Source organism: Propithecus coquereli, unplaced genomic scaffold (assembly GCF_000956105.1).
Source record: "Propithecus coquereli isolate 6110/MARCELLA unplaced genomic scaffold, Pcoq_1.0 Scaffold4, whole genome shotgun sequence".
Lineage (NCBI taxonomy): Eukaryota > Metazoa > Chordata > Mammalia > Primates > Indriidae > Propithecus > Propithecus coquereli.
In genome coordinates this window covers 7,695,343-7,715,615 of record NW_012149729.1, presented here as the reverse complement: position 1 = coordinate 7,715,615, position 20,273 = coordinate 7,695,343, and the positions used below count along the sequence as shown (strand labels likewise).

Genomic DNA, 20,273 nt, shown 5'->3' with positions numbered 1-20,273 from the left:
CTCCTTTTTTGTAGTTTCCTGCAGATCTCCGAGCCATTCTCCCTCATTCTTGTTTCAGTTTCTTCCTGCAACACTACCTCTTTCCATATCCTCACTGCTCATTTGACACAGATCACTATGTCATTCTTGAAACATTTTATTTACTTGATTTTAGGGAACCACGCTCTCTTCTGCTAAAATCTTGTAGTCTTCTTGCTGGAGTCTCCTCCTCTTCCTAACTTGGAAAATTTGAAGTGTCTCTTGGCCGGTCCTTGGTGACTACATTCGGTCTCAGAGTTTTAAATATTATCTCAATGACAAACATTTCTATAGTGTTCACTGTGTTCTAGGCATTGTTCTAAGTGCTCTTCAAATATAAACTCGTTTAATTTTCCTAACAACGCTTGACGTAGGTGCTTGTTCAAAGTTGCATAGTTAGTGAGTATTTCTGAGTGTGGTCTACCTACCAGTCACCTGCATCAGAAGTGCCCAGGGTGATAGTTTAGCACCCACCTCTTAGGGTAGGTATAAGGATTAAATGAAATAATTCAAGCAAAGCACTTGGCATAGGACTTCATGAGTAGTAAGTACTCAGTGTTGCAATTCTCACCATTATTTCCCAAGATATATTGTTAAGTGAAAAGGAAAGGTATAAACAGTAGATATAATTTAATTCATTTTTTCAGTTAAAAAGTAGATGCTAGTATAGACCAGTGGTTCTCAAACTTTTTGGTCTTAGAACCACTTGAAAATCATTAAAGACCCCAAAACGTTCGTTTGTGTGGATTTATCTATTGATATTTACCATTTCAGAAAATTAAAACTGAGAAATTTTTAAAATATTTATTCATGTTTAAGTAACTATTACAAATACATGTTAACGTGAATAACATTTTTATGAAGAATTTCTTGTTCAAACAAAAAATGGGTAAGAAGAGTAGCGTTGATTTTATACTTTTGCAAATCTCTTTACTGTCCAGCGGAATAGGATACAGCTGCAGGCTCATATTTGCTTCTGCATTTAGTCTGTTGTAAGCACCCAACATGTGGTCTCTGGGAGTGCCACTGTGTGTACTCATGAGACAGAGTGAAAAAGACAAAAAAAAAAAAAAAATGAAAATAGTTTTGATCTGAGGATTACCTGAAAAGATGTCAAGAACCCCCTGGGGTTCCGTAACCATACCTTGAGAGCCACTTGTACAAGCATAAGAAAAAACCTTGAAATATAAAGTTGCTAGTCAAAAGAGAGATGATAGCTTTCTATTTTTTGTATTTATGTAATGTTGAATTATTATAATCATGTTATTCTTATTTCTTGTGATGATAAAAATAAAATTTAAAAGCAAAGATTGAGACCACTTTCAGAAAAGTGAAATAATGGATGCAAAAAAGATGGAAAATTGGGTAGACACAGGGACATGTGGACATGGTGAAGAAAAACTTCACCTGCCTAAAATTTTAGCTTAAAACCAGACCTGTGACTAGTTTATTACCAGGCATGTTAGATTCCTAAAACTGTAATGAAGTACCCCAAACTGGGTGGTTTAAACAACAGAAATTTAATCTCTCACAGTTCTGGAAGCTAGAAGTCCAAGATCAAGGTGTGGCAGTGCCACGTGCCCTCTGCAGGCTCGAAGGAAGAGTCCTTCCTTGCCTCTTCTAGCTTCTGGTGGTTGCTGGCAACCCTCGGCATTCCCTGACTTGTAGGTGCGTTACTCTCATCTCTGCCTGTGTCTTCACATGGCATTCTCGCTGTGTAGCCGTATCTCTGCATCCAAATTTCCCTCTTCTCATAAGGATACCAGTCGTAACTGCATTTAATATGCACCTTAACTTGATTATTTCTGCAAAAACCCTATTTCCAATGAGGTCACATTCACAAATATTGAGGGTTAGAATTTTAATTTATTTGTCTTGGAGACAAAATTCAACCCACAACACTAGGTCATATATAAAAGCAAAATATAGATACTCTGTATAAACTTTCATTCTTTCTATTAATAAAACTTCACTGCTGTATCAGGTCAGCCAAAAGCATGTTTCTTATGCCTTTGACCATCTTAAATCCAGTCTTAGCCTAGCCTGTGAAGATCGTAACTGCTAACTCTCCCTTTGTGTTCTTACTCGTTTCTCTTTATAAAAAATAATCAGAGGGAGCTGCAGTTGCCCCATCCATAAGGGGCTTGTATCCTTCCAGCATTTTCATCATCTTCTCCAGGCCTCCCAGCTGAGAACTAGAAGGTTTTGAGATTTTGTTGTCAAAAATTTATATAGTTGAGTATCACTATGGGCCATATGTTGCTCAGAAATTTATATATACTGTCTCAGTTAATTCACATATACCATGGGTATATTTAAGTTACGAGGTAATTTATGCTCATTGTGACAAGTCAAAGAATAGGAAGTTACAATATCCCCTCCGCTCCTACGGTGCCCTCTCACCGAGGTGATCAACACTCGTAGTTTGGCATTTATCTTTCCACGCGGTTTTCTTGGCTCATGCAAATACATGCCTGATCATGTAAGGAATTTGAGCAGAGTTGATTTGTGTTTTAACCAAGGTTGCGTGAGAGAAATAAGCCGTCATGGGGATGGATGCTCGATTTCTGAGCATCTTCTGTGAGGGCTCCCTCACTCCAGAAAACATACAGGTTTTGAGATATGTGATGCCATTTCCCTTGACCTCTTTTCTCACTTATTTTATCTATAGTCTCAATTTTTATCTCAAATCACTTGTTTTTATGATCCCTTTATTAAGGAGAGATTAGGGCTGGATGAGCAGAGAGAGACAGGTTTTTTGAGCCAAATTTTCAATAGCTTGCACAAAGAGTAACTGAAGCTCACTACATCTTGAGCTTCTTGCATGCAGGTATCATGTTTTTCTTGTGTATCCCTCCCAGCACATAGAACAAGATCATGTAGACAGAGGCAGTAAATAAAACCTGTGAATTAGTAAATCAGAGCTATGGCTTACAAATTCCCAGTTAACACTTTGCACCTGTGACCTTTGAGTTTCAGCTTCTTGTTGATTACGGCACCTCTTTGTTACTGGTTTAATTCTGATTTTCCGCTTTCCTTAAAAGTGGTGATATTTATTTTTAAATTCATGTGAATTAAAACGAGTTCTGTCTAGATAATTATCGTAGGTGTTCATTATATACCCCTTGTAGGCCATTAGACATATCCTGGGGTGTGAGCGATTGACCTTTGGGGGTTAGTTTGATAGTATTAATAGTATGAGGCTGCCCTTTCTGTGATTTGTGAAGAGGAGCACTTCTAATGAAAGCATACTCTAGAAAATATGCACCTCTGGGACTAATCAAAGCCTGTGGAGCATTAAGGACTGTTGATTTGCATTTTTACCCACTTATGTTCAAGAGAGAAAATCTTCATGAAATCACTGATTTGTAAAAGAGAACTATCATTCCCTTCCCAAATTGTTTGCAAAATGTATTTTAGGGAATATTTTGCAAAAGCTTTTATTGTAAAAGTGCAAGGATGTTTTTAAGAGGAAAAGAGCTAAATGATTATTTGGGCGATGAATTTCTGTTGCCTTTTATCTCCCCTTTTTCCATTCTTAAATTTTCTAGTTCCTTCCTTCTCTCTGCCTTTCCATTCCACAGATCACATTATTTCCCATGTATACAGTGTTTCTTTTGTTTTTTGTTTTTTTTTTCTTAAAATTGTCATGGATAATTATGGGTGACTTGATTGATGAATTGATTTAGAAGTTGTTAAGCTTGGTTGTTGAACGAAGCAGAGTACCATTATGTTGCGATGGGGGACAGGAAGAGTACCCTTTAAACCCTCATGCAAGCAAGTATCGCTTGAACACAATCACTTTCAAAGCATTTAAGATACCCAGATGTCACATTGAACTAAAGACAAAGTATACAGTGAAATACGTTTCTTTCTTTAAGTGTTTTTGAAGTGATTGTTGGCATGTTTCTAGATTCTATGTTTGCTGTACTTACAAATAAAGAAAAAGTAAGTCTTGGAAATAAATGCTGTACATAAAAACACACTGATCTCCAAAGTCAGACTTTCTGTGAACCTGTGCCTTCTTTTTGATCATGATTTGCTTTTCTGGATTTGCCTGATATTGTTGTTTAGGTTTACTTATTCAGTAAATTATTGGCAAGGCAGCATGTCATATAGAAAGGAAAAGTGTTTAATTAATAATTTCTCAATTATTGAATAACCTAGTGGTAATCGCAATAGTAATGATAAACCATGGGTTTATCAGCATTATACTCTGTATTGACTATGTATAGTGAAGTTTGGTGGTAAACCATCCCTGATGCTGGAGAGAGTTCTAGCTAGACACAGTGTTAATTTTATTTGCCATTAGGTATTGTCATTCATATGACTGATAACCTGAGCTGTCACTGTCAGGATTTTTCATATGCTGGATGCTCATTTTTCAATGCGTTGAGTAGTATATGCTGCTAAGTAGAGCTTTCAGTTTGTTTGGCTGGCCCATGATCAGTTCTAGCTAGATGCCTGCCATCTGAGTTAGTGATTTAGCTTCCCTCCTCCAAACTCCTGGTTTGGGCTTGCTTTCCCAGGTATTAATCTTTGGCTCCTGTTTCTCAGCTATATCTACAACCAGTTCTTCTCTCGGATTCCTGCTACTCTGTATTTCAACTTCTGAGGGCTCAATCCTGGTTCCGTTCAGTGGCTTCAGTCAGGCCCACTGTTTTTCTGATTCTACATTTTCTTTCTCCCTTCTTAACCTTGATCCCTGATTTTGGTCTTGCTATACCCATATTGCCCTAAACCACCCACCATTCATCCGCTTATTCATTCGACAAAAATATATTGAACTTCCGATCCATGTCAGTTCCTTTTCTAAGTGAGTGGTATCATCAGTGAACAAAATAAAGACCCCCTGCCCTTAACAACATTGTAGAAGGAAGGAGAGAAAAAAGCAATAAACATAATAAATATCATTTTGATAGTATATTAGAAAGTGATAAATGCTGTGGAAAAAAGATAAAGTAGAGCAGGATAAGGAGGATGAGGAAATCCTCATGGGTGGAGAATGGGGAGGCCAGGAAGTCGCAGTTTTAAATTGGATAATCAGGTATATGTGACATGGATGACCTTTTACCAAAGACTGGAGGAGTTGCAGAAGTCAGTCATGTGATGTATTTTCAAAGTCCTTGAGGCAGGAATATGCCTAGAGTGTTCAAGTAGCAGCAGAGGAGTCCTGGGTGGATGGAACAGTAAGCCCAGGGGAGGGAAGGGAGGGAGCAGAGATCATGCAGGGTTCAATGGTTCGTAGTAGGGACTTCATCTTTTCCCTGGGTGAAATGGGGAGCCTTGCAAGGCTTTGAGCAGAAGAGTGACATGACCAGTCTTGAGTTTTATAGGCTGCTATGCGGCGAGGAAGAAGCAGAGAGGTCAATCGAAAGGCTCTTATATTAATCTTGGTGAGAGTTAATGGTGGCTCAGGCCACAGTGGTAGCAGAGGAGGTGGTGCGAAGTGATCAGATTCTAGATTTATTGTGAAGGCAGGACCAACAGAAATTGTTAATCAATCAGATGTACAGTGTGAGAAAAAGGAGAAATCAAGGATGATTCTAAGGATTTTGCCTTACAAGGGAAGTAGCTTCTATCAACCAAGATGTGGAATCCTGGGTGTGAATCAATGTTTTGAGAGGTTAGGATTTCAGTTTGACTGTCATATTTGAGAGAGCACCTATTCATTTTTATCTTAAATAATGACTTCTTGATCATTTTGTGGACAATAACAAATTTTTACTTTGTTGAAGTGAGGAATTCATTATATGGAAGAAAAGTAATGGGCCATCTAGATTTGATGAAATCCCTTCTAAAATATAGTTGGTGAGGAACTCCCATTATAGTATCACTTATTCTTATTATATAATGCCAGGAAGATAAAACCTAATGGATTTCACAGAAGCCATGACTATAACAGTCTTACAGAATATATAATGTAGAGGAATGTGTGTGTTTAATTTATGTGTCTACAGATCTTCTCTGTTTCTTACCTCTTTCACCTAACACTATTTTTCAGATCAATTCTTGCTCTGTGTATTTCTCATGTGTAGTTTGTAGTTTCTAACTGCTGCATCATATTCCATGTTGTGCTCTTACTCACTTTTACTTAACCTTCCCTCTAGTGAAGGACCCCCAGGCTGCTTCCAGCTTCCCATTATCCCAAAAGTGTTGTAGTGAACATCCTTATTGACATGCGAGAAGCTTTCACCAGGGTGTATACCCAGGCAGGGGTGGGCATGCTGGATGTTAGGATTGCTGTGTACACGCTTGATTTCAGTGTGTCCTGCCATTTCACTCTCCAGAATGACTGCCTAAGATTTGTCTAAATTCTCACCAGCAATATGTGACTATGCCTATGTATCTCAGTACTGGGCTCTGCTTTAAGTACCGTATATATTTACCATACACATTTATTTATATATATATAATACATTTATTACATAGAGCTTTTCATGATGTTATTTCATAATTTAAAAATACAATAACTGTAGTTTTTTTCCTTTTCCTTTTGTATTTTATTTGCCTCTTTTTGCTTTTATTTCTCTGATTAGTCTTGGCATAAGTTGTCTATTTTAGTAATCTTTTAAAAAGAATTAGGATTTGGTTTTATTTGCTCAACTTTTTTTTATTGTATTCATTCTTTCCATATTTATACTAATGTGTTTCTTCTCATCCTTCTCCCTCTCCATCCTCTGTGTTTGTTGCCTTTTTACCAATTTAAGTTGACACTAATGCAGAGATCCTGAGGCTGGACAGAGTTTAGCAAGAATGAAAAGGAGGCCAAGGTGAATGAGGGAAGGTTAGAATGAGATGAATTTGAACAGGCAGGCAGAAGCCATGTCATTCAGGGCTTTGCAGGAGTTTTGTAAGAAGTTTGGATTTCATTGTAAGTACAATGGGAAGCCTTTAAAGTATATACAACAGAGGAGGGATGAAGTCTTACTTATGTTTTTGTTAGATTACTGAGTACACTGTTGAGAATGGAGAGCAAGCATGGATTCTGAGAGTCCAGTAAAAAGATCATAATAGTAGTCCCAGCAAGAGCTAATGAGGGTTTGCATGTGGGGGTGACAGTGAAGAAGTAGATGGATTTAAGATATATTTAGACAAAGAATCAGCAGGATTTGACCTGGCAAATCTCATTGGCTCCACCTTTAAAATATGTTTAGTATCTGACCACTTATTATATTCACAGCCCTCCCCTTGGTCTAAACCTGCAGTCTCCAACCCCCAGTCTGTGGCCTCTTAGGAAATGGGCCACACATCATCACCTGAGCTCTGCACACAGCCCCCCACCACCACACCCCACCCCTCTACCCCCAGTCCATGGAAACATTGTTTTCCATGAAATCTGTCCTTGGTACCAAAAAGGTAGGGGACCGCTGGTCTAAACCATCATCTCTCACTTGTGTTCTCCTAACAGCCTTCTAACTGGCCTTTCTGCTTCCACTCTTACTCCTTTGTATCTTCTCTCCACGTAGCAGCAGAATGGAGCCATTTAAGACATATGTTAGATGATGTTATTCTATGGCTTAACACCTGACAGTAGCCTCTCGTCTCACGCGGAGCTAAAAGTGGCCTCTCCACAATCAAGCCCCCATTGCCGCTCCATGTTCACTGTGCTCCAGCCACACTGGCCTTCTTGCTATTTGTTGAATGCACCACACTCATTCCCACCTTGGAACATTTACACTTGCGTGAACCTTTCCCTGGAATGCTCCTTTTCCAGACACCGTCATGACTCGCTCCCTCACCTCCTTCAGTTTCTGTTTAAATGTTGCCTTTGCAGTCCATCCCACCTTCCCTGATTTCTCTGTTTAAAATCACATCTGCTGTGCTGTACCACCATTCCCTAACCCCCTTCTCTGCTATATTTATTCTCCTCAAAATTTGTCACCATCTGAAAGTCTCTGTATATTTATAGGATAAGAATTTTTTATGTTTATTACTGTATCCCAGTAGAATAGTGCCTGGTACACAGTGGCTGCCCAATAACTATTTGAAAAATGAATTACGAATAGATTGGACATGGAAAAAAAGAAATAGTATGATCAAGGAAAACCTGGGAGTACACAGGCTTTTAGCCTGATCAGCTTGGTGGTGGTCGTGCCATTTATTGAAGGGAAGATGACTAGGGGAGGAACAGATTTTAAATGATACAGGAGGAATTCTGCTTGGGACGAGTAAAGCTTGAGATTCCTATCATACCTCTAGATTCAAGAAGATAATTGGATATGGGTCTGGAACTCAGGGATGAGGAGTTCGGGAGTTATCAACATATATGTAGGATTTAAAGCCATGGTATTGAATGAGACCATGATACAGAGAGATACAGAAAAGAGAAGATTAACAAGTGAGTCCCAGTGGTCTCCAGACTGGGTAGAGAAGAAGCATCTAATGGATTCTTACAAGGGGCAGCTGGAAAAGTAGGAGTAAAACTAGAAGGGTGGACTATCACAGAAACTCAAAGAAGAAAGAGTTTAAGAGCAGTGGGAGTGGCCTGAGAAAGATAAAGACAAAAAAGTAGAGAGGACAAGGCACTGGTCGTCTTAGCCAAATTAAAGAGGAAGTTCAGTGGGACTAATGTAAGATAACTGGAGAGCAGTACATTCTGATCAGAATGTTCCATAGTTAAATTTTAGGTGGAACATGTCTAGATGATATCAAGGTCTGGAGTTTGGCCATGACCTTGGGTTGTTTAATTACAGTGGAGAGATTGTCTTTTGCTTTGAGAAGGTAAAAAAACTGAGAGTCTAAGTTATTAGATGGAATGCTCACTGGGACTTAAATCATCTACATGGAGGGTAGGACTTGAGGTCAAGAGTAAGAGTATGGAGCCAGGTGCAAAAATCTTCAGTGTATGAGGGTCTGTTACCTGCTAGAAAACATGGTCAAACGGTGGTCAGGCTGCTGGAGCACAATGACATCAGCTTCCAAGGAGCAAGAACTGCTGCCCAAGGGCTGAGCAGAACGCTCTGGTGTACTTTAAGGAACTGGGAGAAGCCAGCCCTACATCCTGCTTGGTAGACACAAGTTTTGTGGGGTAAATTCAGCAGCTGCAAAAGTAGCAGTGAACTCAGGCTAGTGTTCTGTGGATAGCATATGGATGTGTTGGGGAATGCATATTTCATGGACTCAGGTTCCAGGAGGGTTCAGTGAAAAGACTTGCGGAGCAAAGAGAGCATTGGAGGGCAAAGTGAAGAGCAGCGTGTAGATGATGTCAGAGGCTGGAGCACCAATATTCTGCCTGTTACCGTTAAAGAATCTTCCATTACAGTTAACTTTCAGCGTGACCCTATCTTAAGATGCCTGCCAGAGCGAATATTTGTTAACTCTGCCCCAGATAACCAAATGAGTTAATCTCCTGAATAGAATTATTTACTATAACTCATGTGTGTGCGGAAGGGTGTCTGCCAAACACAGTGATTGTGGTTTTGGCATAAAAAGTCCTTTTTGACAGTAATTGTTGGCCAGTGTGTTTAGCTGCTTATTGAGGCCACTCCTAGAGCAGGAGAGCAGTGCCATGTCATCACACAGGGAAGGATGCTTATTGTACTCTTCTCCACGGGCCCACTTCCAAGCCATTCGAAATATGCACCAAATTGCTAAGGTTTGTTCATGATCTCAGGGCTAGGGCACAGCCCTATTTTAAACTGTTAAAGATGAGAAAGAAATGTTTTACTCAAATGTTTTATACTTTTCCCCAAGACAGCATGAGGCCAGCTTCTTTCTTGCTCTTTTCTCTAACAACATCACCCTGGGGGTTCCTGAAACTGCACTTTACCAAAGAGTATAGAGTGGGGAAATTTCCTCTCTAATAACATAGTTATTAATAAAACAGTGATCTTTTCAGACCTTTGATTTTGGAAAGGAAAGTTCTTAGATGTCTTAAAGTTAGGTAGAGAATTGCCACTGTGGCAGGTAGAGGTTGAAGAAGAGACTCTTTGAATATTGCTAAGTTTTGACCAGGGTTGTGCTTGTTTTATCTTTAACTGAGAAACTAATGAAAGAGGAAGTTTTATACTGAAAACATTTTTGTTCTGAGATGTATAAACACAAAGCTTGTCCCATTTACTGAAATTTTTAAGGAAAAGTTTCTTCCCCAGAATGAACTGAGCACAGTTTTGACAGGAGGGGTAGATAATTATTTAGATAACCTTCTAGCCCTTTGAGTCTTTCAAAGATCCAAAACTGTCATTGGAAGATCATCATTGTTCCTGCAACTGTTACTGCGCTCTTTTGTTCTCAATGATGGATGCATTTACATAATGTGCTCAGTTCAGTGAAGAACAAGTTAACTGGTGATTTACCTAACTAGCCTTGTAGATCATGTATTGACTGTATTACTTTTCAATAGATAGAGCTTAATATTTGCTTTCAGATTAGTTCTGAAAATGACATTTTCTTATTAGTGTATGTTTAAGTCTCTCAGGACTGCATTTTACAGTGATCTGTGTAAATGGAACTCTCATGGGCTTCTGAAGACTCTGGTAAACAATTCATTCTCCCTTTTCATGGCCCTTAGTGTCAGTAAAAATTACTGACAAAATAATAACCATGCAGTATAAAGTGTCTTTTCTATTTTCTATTTATGCCTTTATTTGAAACTGTAATTAAATAACATTGAACTTGCAACTATAACAAAATAGTATCTGCTGTTTGAATATAATACAGGCCAAATTCTATAAACTTTAATTAGGCCAAGCTTGCACTGACCTTAGTAGGAATCTGGCTGAGGAATTCTTTTAGTTACCTCTGCCTTAAAATATGTAAGAATTTTCCCATTGCTTTTCTCACTCAAGGAACAATACATGCATAGCTAAACTAATAAAATGTTTAAATAGATACAAATCGAACTTGAAAGGTTTAAACTGTTGTTTTCATCCTGTAAGTCAGCTGAGAAAAAGCATACAGACTGTAGTTCTAAATTATGTCCATAGAGTATTTCAAATCCAGTGAATTAACTCTCCTTTTTTTCCCCATTTGAGCTCATAAATGTTAACCTCAGAAGTGCCTCAAATTCTTCCATTGAAATAAACTTGAACTGACAATAGCCAGATGATGTAAAATTGAAACCGAAATTCTATCCTTGGCCCATCCCATGTTCTTCCCCGTAGGTATTAGAGGAATCCTAGGAGAGTTAGTGTTTTCATTCTATGTGAACTGTAATATTTGGGCAAAACAGGGCATATAAATTTCTTGCTGCCAGGAGAAAGCAATTACTAGTGTGGAGAAGATAGCGGGCAATAAATAAACAGAACTATGCTAGATAGTGAGTGAGTTTAAAGATTTATTTAGAATGACTTAGCTTATAGAAAACAGACCTTTATATTTATCATATGCTTTCATTCAAGCTTGATATGGGAACTGTGGTCTTTTCTTAACAGAAAGGCTAATTATGTCACCAAGCCATTTTTTTGGAACATTATTTTTAAATAAATAAATTGAGTTATGCTATATTGTGCAACTAAAAACAAAAAGACAACTAGTCACACATAGCAAAACAAATAGCACTTCGAAAATGCAGTATACCTGTGTTAACATGATGTATAGTAATGGCCCCCATATTGTGTCTGGGTAGGAGACGTATGTACACAGCAAGCTGGGTGTTATCCCCATCTTGCTGATGAGAATAATGAGCTCACCTGGTGCTAAGAAATTCCACTGTCCCTAGATGTCAACCCAGATCTCTCTGCTTGCAAAGGTGGCAGTGCTCTTGACTTCTACCATGACGAGCCCTTTCAGATAGATAGATAGATAGATATTAGGCAGGAACTTACCTTATGATTGATTTAACTCTGAGGCATTCTTCAGGATGGAGTAATAATTCTTAAAGTTCCTGGCTGGGCACAGTGGCTCATGCCTGTAATCCTAGCACTTTGGGAGGCCCAGGTGGGAGGATCACTTGAAGCCGGAAGTTCAAGGCTGCAGTGAGCTATGATTATGCCACTGCACTCCAGCCTGGGCAACAGAGTGAGACCCTGTCTCTAAAAAAATTAAGATAAAAATAAAGTTCCTCATACCATGTCTGTCAGTGAACCTATTCTCTGAAACTTATGGAGAATTACAAAGTGGGCCTCTAAGCTGTGGTTTATGTGAGATTAGCAATTATTATCTTGATATCATTATAGAATTCAAGTATAATACATTGGTATTAAAATCTATTAGATTAAATTATTTTGGGGAAAAATTCTCTAAATGTCATTGAGTCAGAGTCACTTTTTTTTAGACACCAGCAACACTTTAAATAACTGCAGGATCAAACCCCCAGTAGGAAGAAGTAATTTTGCCTCAAAAGGCAATTAGAAAATAGGAAAAGAAATCAAAGTCTGGTGAACATGGAACTCCTCATTACTTGAGGAAATACACATGAAAAGTACATCTAATGAACTCCCTATTTTTGTGGAAGATACTTTTAAAGTATAAAAATGTATAAAGAATAATATATAAAAACATAGCTGTACTACCTAGAATTACAAATAAATAATAATACACAGTGATAAACTAATAATAATTAGTTTAAATTTTTGCATTTTTGTTCACCGTCTTTTCTTAAAAGAAACAAAACGATGTAGATAAAGCTACGGCTTCCATGCGACTACCATTCACACCATTCGCCTCCCTGAAGCACCAACAAGTTTGCTTTTTCAGTTTGTTTTCGTACATTTCCATTATATATGTCTATAAACTATACATCGTATTGTTTTGTATTTTTTTTAAATTTAATTACGTAGGATCGTACTGTGGAGGTATTTCTCTACAGTGTGCTTCAGAACTGCTTGATTTTGGTGACTTGTACATGCAGTTGATCTCAGCCTTATGTGTTGATTTTATTTTTCTAACTATTGGTTCTCAGTGTCCTTTGCTGTCACCTCTATGAATTGCCTTTAAGAATAACAGTGATTTGCCACTTTTTATGAAAATATAAAATTATTGATTATCTTTTATATTATGGGTAGGGATCAGTCTTAATGAACTTTGTATCCTGATGCCAGGCACGTAGCAAGGATTTTATATTCATTAATGTTTACTGAATGAATGATTCTTTTGGATGTTGGAGGAGTAAAAATAAAACTGCTTAATTTTTGTCCACATTAAGATGTCTTAAGTTCTAGCCCATTTCTTTTTTCTGCTGAATAGCATTTTGTTATACAAATATACCCCCTTGTATCTATTCAGTGCAGTGTTTATGATGGGGTTTCCTCATCCTGTAGTGAACATCTCAGTGTGTGACTCCTCAGAGACATGTGTGATGGTCTCTGGGGGATTTAGCTGGAGGATGAAGTGCTGGGTTGTAGGGTAGTCCTTTTTCTACAGTCTGCCAACCCAGCTGTGTGTAAAAGATAGTGTTTTTAAAATATAACATCATTATGAAACTCCTTTTATGAAAACCCTTTGTTTTTTACATTTTATTCCTATTATCCAGGGGTTGGTAAACTAAAGCCTGTGGGCCAAATCTGATCTCCTGCCTGTTTTTGTAAATAAAGTTTTATGGGGACATAGCCTTGTGCATTCATTTATGTATTGTCCCTGGTTGCTTTCCAGCTACAGTGTCAGCGCTGAGTAATTGCAGCAGAGACCAGATGGGCTTGAAAAGCCAAAATATTTACTGTCTGGCCCTTTATAGGCAATGTTTGCTGTCCCCTGTAATAATAGTATTACCTACTATGTTATCACTCTATTTAATTTCTTATTTGTTTTACTTTCTCAATTACCTAATATTCAGCCACATAAACAAATAAGATGAGTTAAGAATATGAAATGGGAAATGGTGATATGAGTGGGGTGGATGGTGACATTAGGTAGGGTGGCAGAGGGAGTCTCAGAAGATGCCATAGGAGCTGAGACCCAGGAGCTAAGGAGACCAAAGCTCAGAGAGGGTAAGTGGTTTATACAAAATCACGCAGGTAGTACATGGCAGAGGTTGGATTTCGACTCAGGAATAACTCCAAATGTAGGGCTCTCTCCTCTGTAGTACATCTATCATCTTAAATTCATGTAAACACAACGCAAAGCAGATATGTGAGTATCGTATCAAAAACATAAGCAAAATGATTTAGTTCTGGCCTTGGCAACCCAGAGACTGAGGTTCTGATGTGTTGAAATTTGGACTCAGTACTGATGGCTGGGTTTGAATCATAGTCCCAGCACTAACCTTGGCTGAATCACTTACATTTGCAGCCTTCATTGTTTTTTGGTGGAGCAGGGGTGGGAGGGAGCTCGTCTGTAAAGTGAGGAGGGTGTTTGCGTGATCTCCACGGACTCTTCTGGCTCTCACTTTCTGTGATGCTGTGACTTTAGGAGGTGGCATTTGATCTGGGCTTTGGAGGGTGGGGTGATTTTGACAGGCTGCCTTGTAAATGAGGGGAAAAGGTATTCCAGGTGGTGAAAACAGTTTGAGCAAAAACACAGTGGCTAGTAACTATAGAAAGGATTCTGGGAATGGTGTTTAATAGTCTGGTCTGATGGGGCTAGAATTTAATCCTGTAGAAGTCAGGAGGAATCTGGCACTGAGCTGAGAGACAGCCTTGAACGTTACACCTAGGAGCTGGGAATTTTTTCCCTGGAATTACAGAATGTGAAAGGTCCTTGTTCCTTTCTTTAGTATCCCTGGCCTCTCTCTATATAAATAGTTCCAGTGACAGAGACTTCTAGACCATCTATTTTATTTTTTGACAGCTCCACATGGAAGAAAATTCTTTTGTACATTGAGTCAAAACTTACAGGTTTTACCTATGCCTTTCCTAAGGTGTAGATAATGGAAGATTATAAATGGTAGAGGAACATGTTAAGGGATATGTAACCCAAGGGCCTGACATAGACCTGTGGCGGCACACATATAATATGTAGCTCAAAGGAATAGAACTTTAAAAAGCCTTTAAAAAGTATTGTAATCATGAAGTATGTATTGAGCACCTATCATAGGTCAGTCACTGACCAAGAATACAAGAATAAGACTGAGTTCCTGCCCTCACACTCTTCCCAGACTCATGGGGAAGATGGATTAATAGACTTTTATGACAAAGACTCTGGTGGTTCAGGTCAGGAGCACTCAACCTGCAGATGGAGGGAAAGAGGTCAGGAGTCAGGGGCAGGTAAGGATTCCTGGGAGTTGAGGAGCTGGCCAGATTGACCAAGAAGGGAGAGTACTCAGGGAGGGGGAGCATGGAGACAGAAACATGAGTGAATGGCTAGTCTAAGGAACTGTGAAACCTTTTTCTATGGCAGGTGTGTGGTGTGTGCAAAGTGCCCAGAAATGAGGCTGGAGCAGTAGACAATGACTCGTCATGAGGGGCTGTGTTTGCGATGCTAAGGATTTTACATTATATCCTGAATTTGATGAGAAGCCAGTATTCTTAAAAATAGTCTCCCTCCTCCCCAGTTTTTAGAATGTACTTATATTCCTTTTAAAAATAATAGAACATGTAGAAAATATGAAGGAAGAAGTAAAAACACCATTAATCTCACCAAGCAGAAATAACCACTATTAAAACATTGTATTTCTAACCTAGTGTGTTTCTATGCATAGGTACATAAGAAAAGCATGATTTTATTGCAAAATATACTTTGCATCTTGCTTTTTAGTGTAATATTGTATGCCAGCGTTTCCTAGGCTATGCCTTTAAAACTTTTTTGAGAACTTAACTTTTAATGACTACATATAATCGCCCAAAAGATGGCTGTATCTTATTATACTTAAATGTCTCATAATGGGTTAAATTTTAAGTTGCTTGCATTTTTTTACTATCATAAATAATGTTGTGATACACAGCTTTGTAAGTTTGTATTCACATCTGATCATTTCCTTGGGATAGGTCTAGCCATGTCAGTGGCTGCCTTTTAAGCTGGGACATGTATATTTTAAAAGGCTTTATGACAGCATTGTGAAAGGTGGATTGAAAGAGGTGATCTGGAGACAAGCAGACCAACGTGGATGCTATTCGAGCAATTTAGACAAAGTAGGAGGGCCTAAGCTAAGTTATTGGCAGCAGGTCAGAGAAAAAAGGAGATGGTAATGATTTTGAAGGTGTTTGTTTGCACAACAGAGCTTTCTGTGAACTTGATGAAAGATATCAGCATTTTTTACATATTAATTCAGAGGTTGCAGGAGCCTCTAAAGTGGCTGTAGTCGCTAGGGAGAAGTAGGTAGGTGAAGCAGGGGGTTAATGGTACTCTTCTCTGAGATAGGAAATACGAAGAGGGGAAAAATAGTTTGAAGGGTTGGCCTGGGAAGGGGGAAATTATAATATTGGCTCAGTATTAGGTGTGTTACCTTTAAGGACACCAAGGTAAAACTGTCAGGAAGGTAGTTTATAAATTGAGCTGATAGCTTAGGAGAGAGGTCTGAGCAGGATGTTAGGGTGTGGGAGCCATCCCCATAAAGATGGTGGTGCTGGGAACCTGGACATGAAAGCGGTGCTGGAGATCAGGGTGTTCATAGTAAGAGGATGTGGAACATACCCTGGGAGACGACAAGGGGAAACTAGAGAAGGAGCTAGGAGATAGTATGAGAAAAACCAGAGGAGAGTGGTGTTGAGGAAGCCAATACAGGCAAGAGTTTCAAGGAAAAAGTCATCAAACTGTCAAATGATGCAGAGGTCAAGCAAGAAAAGGGCTGGAGGGCATCCACGGACGAATCTAAGCCACCTGTAAACGTGGCACACGCGGATCCCGAAGAACTGCAGGGAGGCAAGCCAGACCGCAGTGGAGCAGGGAGGAGCACGCAGAGTCCAGGGAGCCGTGTTCACGGCTTTTTCTAAGATACCTTGTTTGAGGGGCTGAAGAGGGCAATGGAGGCAGCAGAGGGCTCACTTTTTCTTCTTGTTTATATTAAATAAGGAAAGCTAGATTTCCTAATCATCACATGACTTCAGTTACCTCTCCAACATTTGCTGTTCAGCATGCGTAAAGTCCTTTTGTTGGTGATTATTTTTTTGGACACGGTGTACTCTGTCTAAGCTTCCAATGAAAGCACTGCCACTCAAGCTCCTTGCATCTTGCTTCATATTCTGTTTGAACCAGTTGAGACCTCCATGTTTGTACATGTGGTCTCGTTGGGTTTTAATAAGATTCAGTTTTTCTTCACAGGTGTAGAAAAATTAATTTTACGCTTTATATGGAACCAGAGAAGACCCCGCATAGCAAAAACAATTCTAGGCAATAAAAACAAAATGGGAGGTATCAATTTACCAGACTTCAAACTTTATTATGAGGCTGTAGTAATCAAAACAGCTTGGTACTGGCACAAAAATAGAGCCATTGACCAGTGGAACAGAACTGAGAACCCAGATATAAAACCATCCTCATTTAGCCACCTAATCTTTGACAAAGCAGACAAAAACATACACTGGGGAAAAGAATCCTTATTCAATAAATGGTACTGGGAAAACTGGATAGCCACATGTAAAAGACTGAACCAGGATCCACACCTTTCACCTCTTACAAAAATCAGCTGGGTAACAGATTTAAACCTAAGGAGTGAAACTATTAGAATTCTAGAGGAAAATGTTGGAAATACTCTTCTAGACATTGGCTTAGGCAAAGAATTTATGAAGAAGACCCCAAAGGCAATCACAGCAACAACCAAAATAAATAAATGGGACCTGATCAAATTAAAAAGCTTCTGCACAGCCAAAGAAACTGTTATAAGAGCAAACAGACAACCTACAAAATGGGAAAAAATTTTTGCATGCTACAAATACGATAAAAGGCTGATAACCAGAATCTACTTAGAACTCGGGAAAATCAACAAGAAAAAATCAAATGACCCTATCAAAAAGTGGGCAAAAGACATGAACAGAAACTTTTCAAAAGAAGACAGAATAATGGCCAAAAAACATATGAAAAAATGCTCAACATCTCTAATCATCAGGGAAATGCAAATTAAAACCACAATGAGATCACTTATCTCCAGTGAGACTGGCCTTTATCAAAAAGTCCCAAAACAATAAATGTTGGCATGGATGCAGAGAGATAGGAACACTCATGCACTGTTGGTGGGACTGCAAACTAATGCAACCTCTGTGAAAAGCAATATGGAGATACCTTAAAGAGATACAAGTAGAAGTACCATTCAATCCAGCAATCCCATTACTGGGCATCTACCCGAAAGAGCAAACGATACTGTATAAGAAAGACACCTGCACCCGAATGTTTATAGCAGCACAATTCACAATTGCAAAGATGTGGAAACAACCCAAGTGTCCATCAATACATGAGTGGATTAATAAAATGTGGTATATGTATACCATGGAGTACTATTCAGCTTTAAGAAACAATGGTGATATAGCACCTCTTGTATACTGCTGGATAGAGCTGGAACGCATTCTACTAAGTGAGGTATCCCAAGAATGGAAAGACAAGTACCACATGTACTCACCATCAAATTGGTATTAACTGATCAACACATAAGTGCACATATAAGAATAACATCTGTTGGATGTTGGGCAGGGGGGAGGGGGGAGGAGGGAGGAGGGGATGGGTATATGTATACACAAGGAGTGCAATGCGCACCACCTGAAGAATGGACATATTTGAAACTCGGACTTAGGGGATGGGGGACAAGGGCAACATACGTAACCTAAACATCTGTACCTCCATAATATGCTGAAATAAAAAAAAAATTTAATGAGACTCAGTTTTTAAGCTTCAACAACTAATATTTGGAATTGCAGTTTTAAAATTACAGAATATGGCTTGTGTCCTTGAAGTTTGATTGTTACCTGAAGAATTGGTCGAAAACGATAAATGTTTAAATGTTGCAGTTTAGTGAATGTCTTTATTGTGTTGCCAAATGCTGAATGACAAAGAGCTTTAATTCTAACAAGCTTTAATTAGAAAGAGAAAAAAAAATCAAAGAATGATGTCAGCCAGACATCAAAATGAACCAGAACAAGAAACACTTTTATTGGTTACAGAACATCAACAATGTATGATATAGTCGTATTCACTTCCTTCACCAACAGTGAAAATACTGCAGGCCTCTCTAGGGGGTTCGGACCAGCAGTCTTATTGAACACATAATCGTTTTGATAGGTGTTTTTCATTGGTAATATGATGCTCTTTGGGGCTGCAGAAAATTATTTATTTTTAAAGGTATGCTAAATGATTCTTGGCTTTAAAAAACAAAACAATATAATGAATGTTCCTAATGAAGGAAGAAGTGAATAGTCAATGCAATGTATCCACTGGTTTTCTGCTTAGCAATGAATTAGCCTAGTTTTGAGTATTTCTTTCAGCATAATTGCTTTAAAGATGTTGGCATCAAAAACAGTTATCACTTTTTAAAGGTTATTATGTTATGTAGAAAACATGCAGGTATGAGATTAGATGGGAATATATATATATATTATATATATAATATATATATATATATATGATTGTACTTCATAAAGAACCTGGTTATCTTTCTCTTAAGATGATATTTTACCTTTCCCCAAGATAAAGATTTTACTTTGAAATTCTTGGTCCTTTCTTCTTTCTCTTTGCTTTCCAGTGAAGTTCAATATTATATATTTTAACTCCCTTTGGACCTGTCTTCTTCCCCATCCAGTCTAGAACCTTTGGAACATCTTTTTAATCATTTTGTCACTAATATAGCCAACTTTCTTGCCTCTTGACTTTTATTGAATCTAATTCAATCTGCCCAGGCTCAACCTGACCATTTGACATCTTGCTGCTGTCCCTGGGCTGCTGACCACGGCTAGGTAAAACTTGACAACCATGGCTGTTGTTGCCTCCATAAACTCATGGTCTTCAATTTAGTAGCCCCTCAAGATGGCCTTAGCAGTCCCTTTTTTTTTTTTCCCAAGCCATTCTCTTTGTGGCTATTTTACACTTTCACCCCTTCTTTAAACTTCCTCCCTGTGACTTATTCCCTCAGTATCAGAAGATGATCTTAACTCTTGTTTATGGAGGCCACCAGGCAGGATCTCGTGAACTTCCTTCTTTACTACCACCCCCATCACTACCTACAAATTTTCTCTTAACCCCTATCACCTTCTAGCCACTTTCCTACTTTTTCTCTTTAACTTCATTGCCAGGCTGCTCAAGGGTAGTACCCACTTGCTTACCCTGCTACTCTGTGGCTTCCATCCAAACTTCTCTCGACAAGGTTACCAGTGACCTAACTAGTAAAGCCTCTGAACATTTTTCAACCAGCACCTTGTTTGGTCTCTCTGTGCTATTTTATCTTTATTGAACATCTTTACCTTTTAGGAAAACCTTTCTCTTTTGGATTTTGTCCCACCTTATAAGGAAAAAAAAGC

The 20,273-nt window shown here is 38.6% G+C and overlaps 1 protein-coding gene across 1 annotated transcript in view; it reads left to right on the top strand.

Moving 5' to 3' along the window:
- The window catches only part of ST7 (suppression of tumorigenicity 7), a 272,179-nt gene that overhangs the window by 196,332 nt on the left and 55,574 nt on the right, over positions 1-20,273 (top strand). The gene's annotated exons all lie outside the window — the stretch shown is intronic.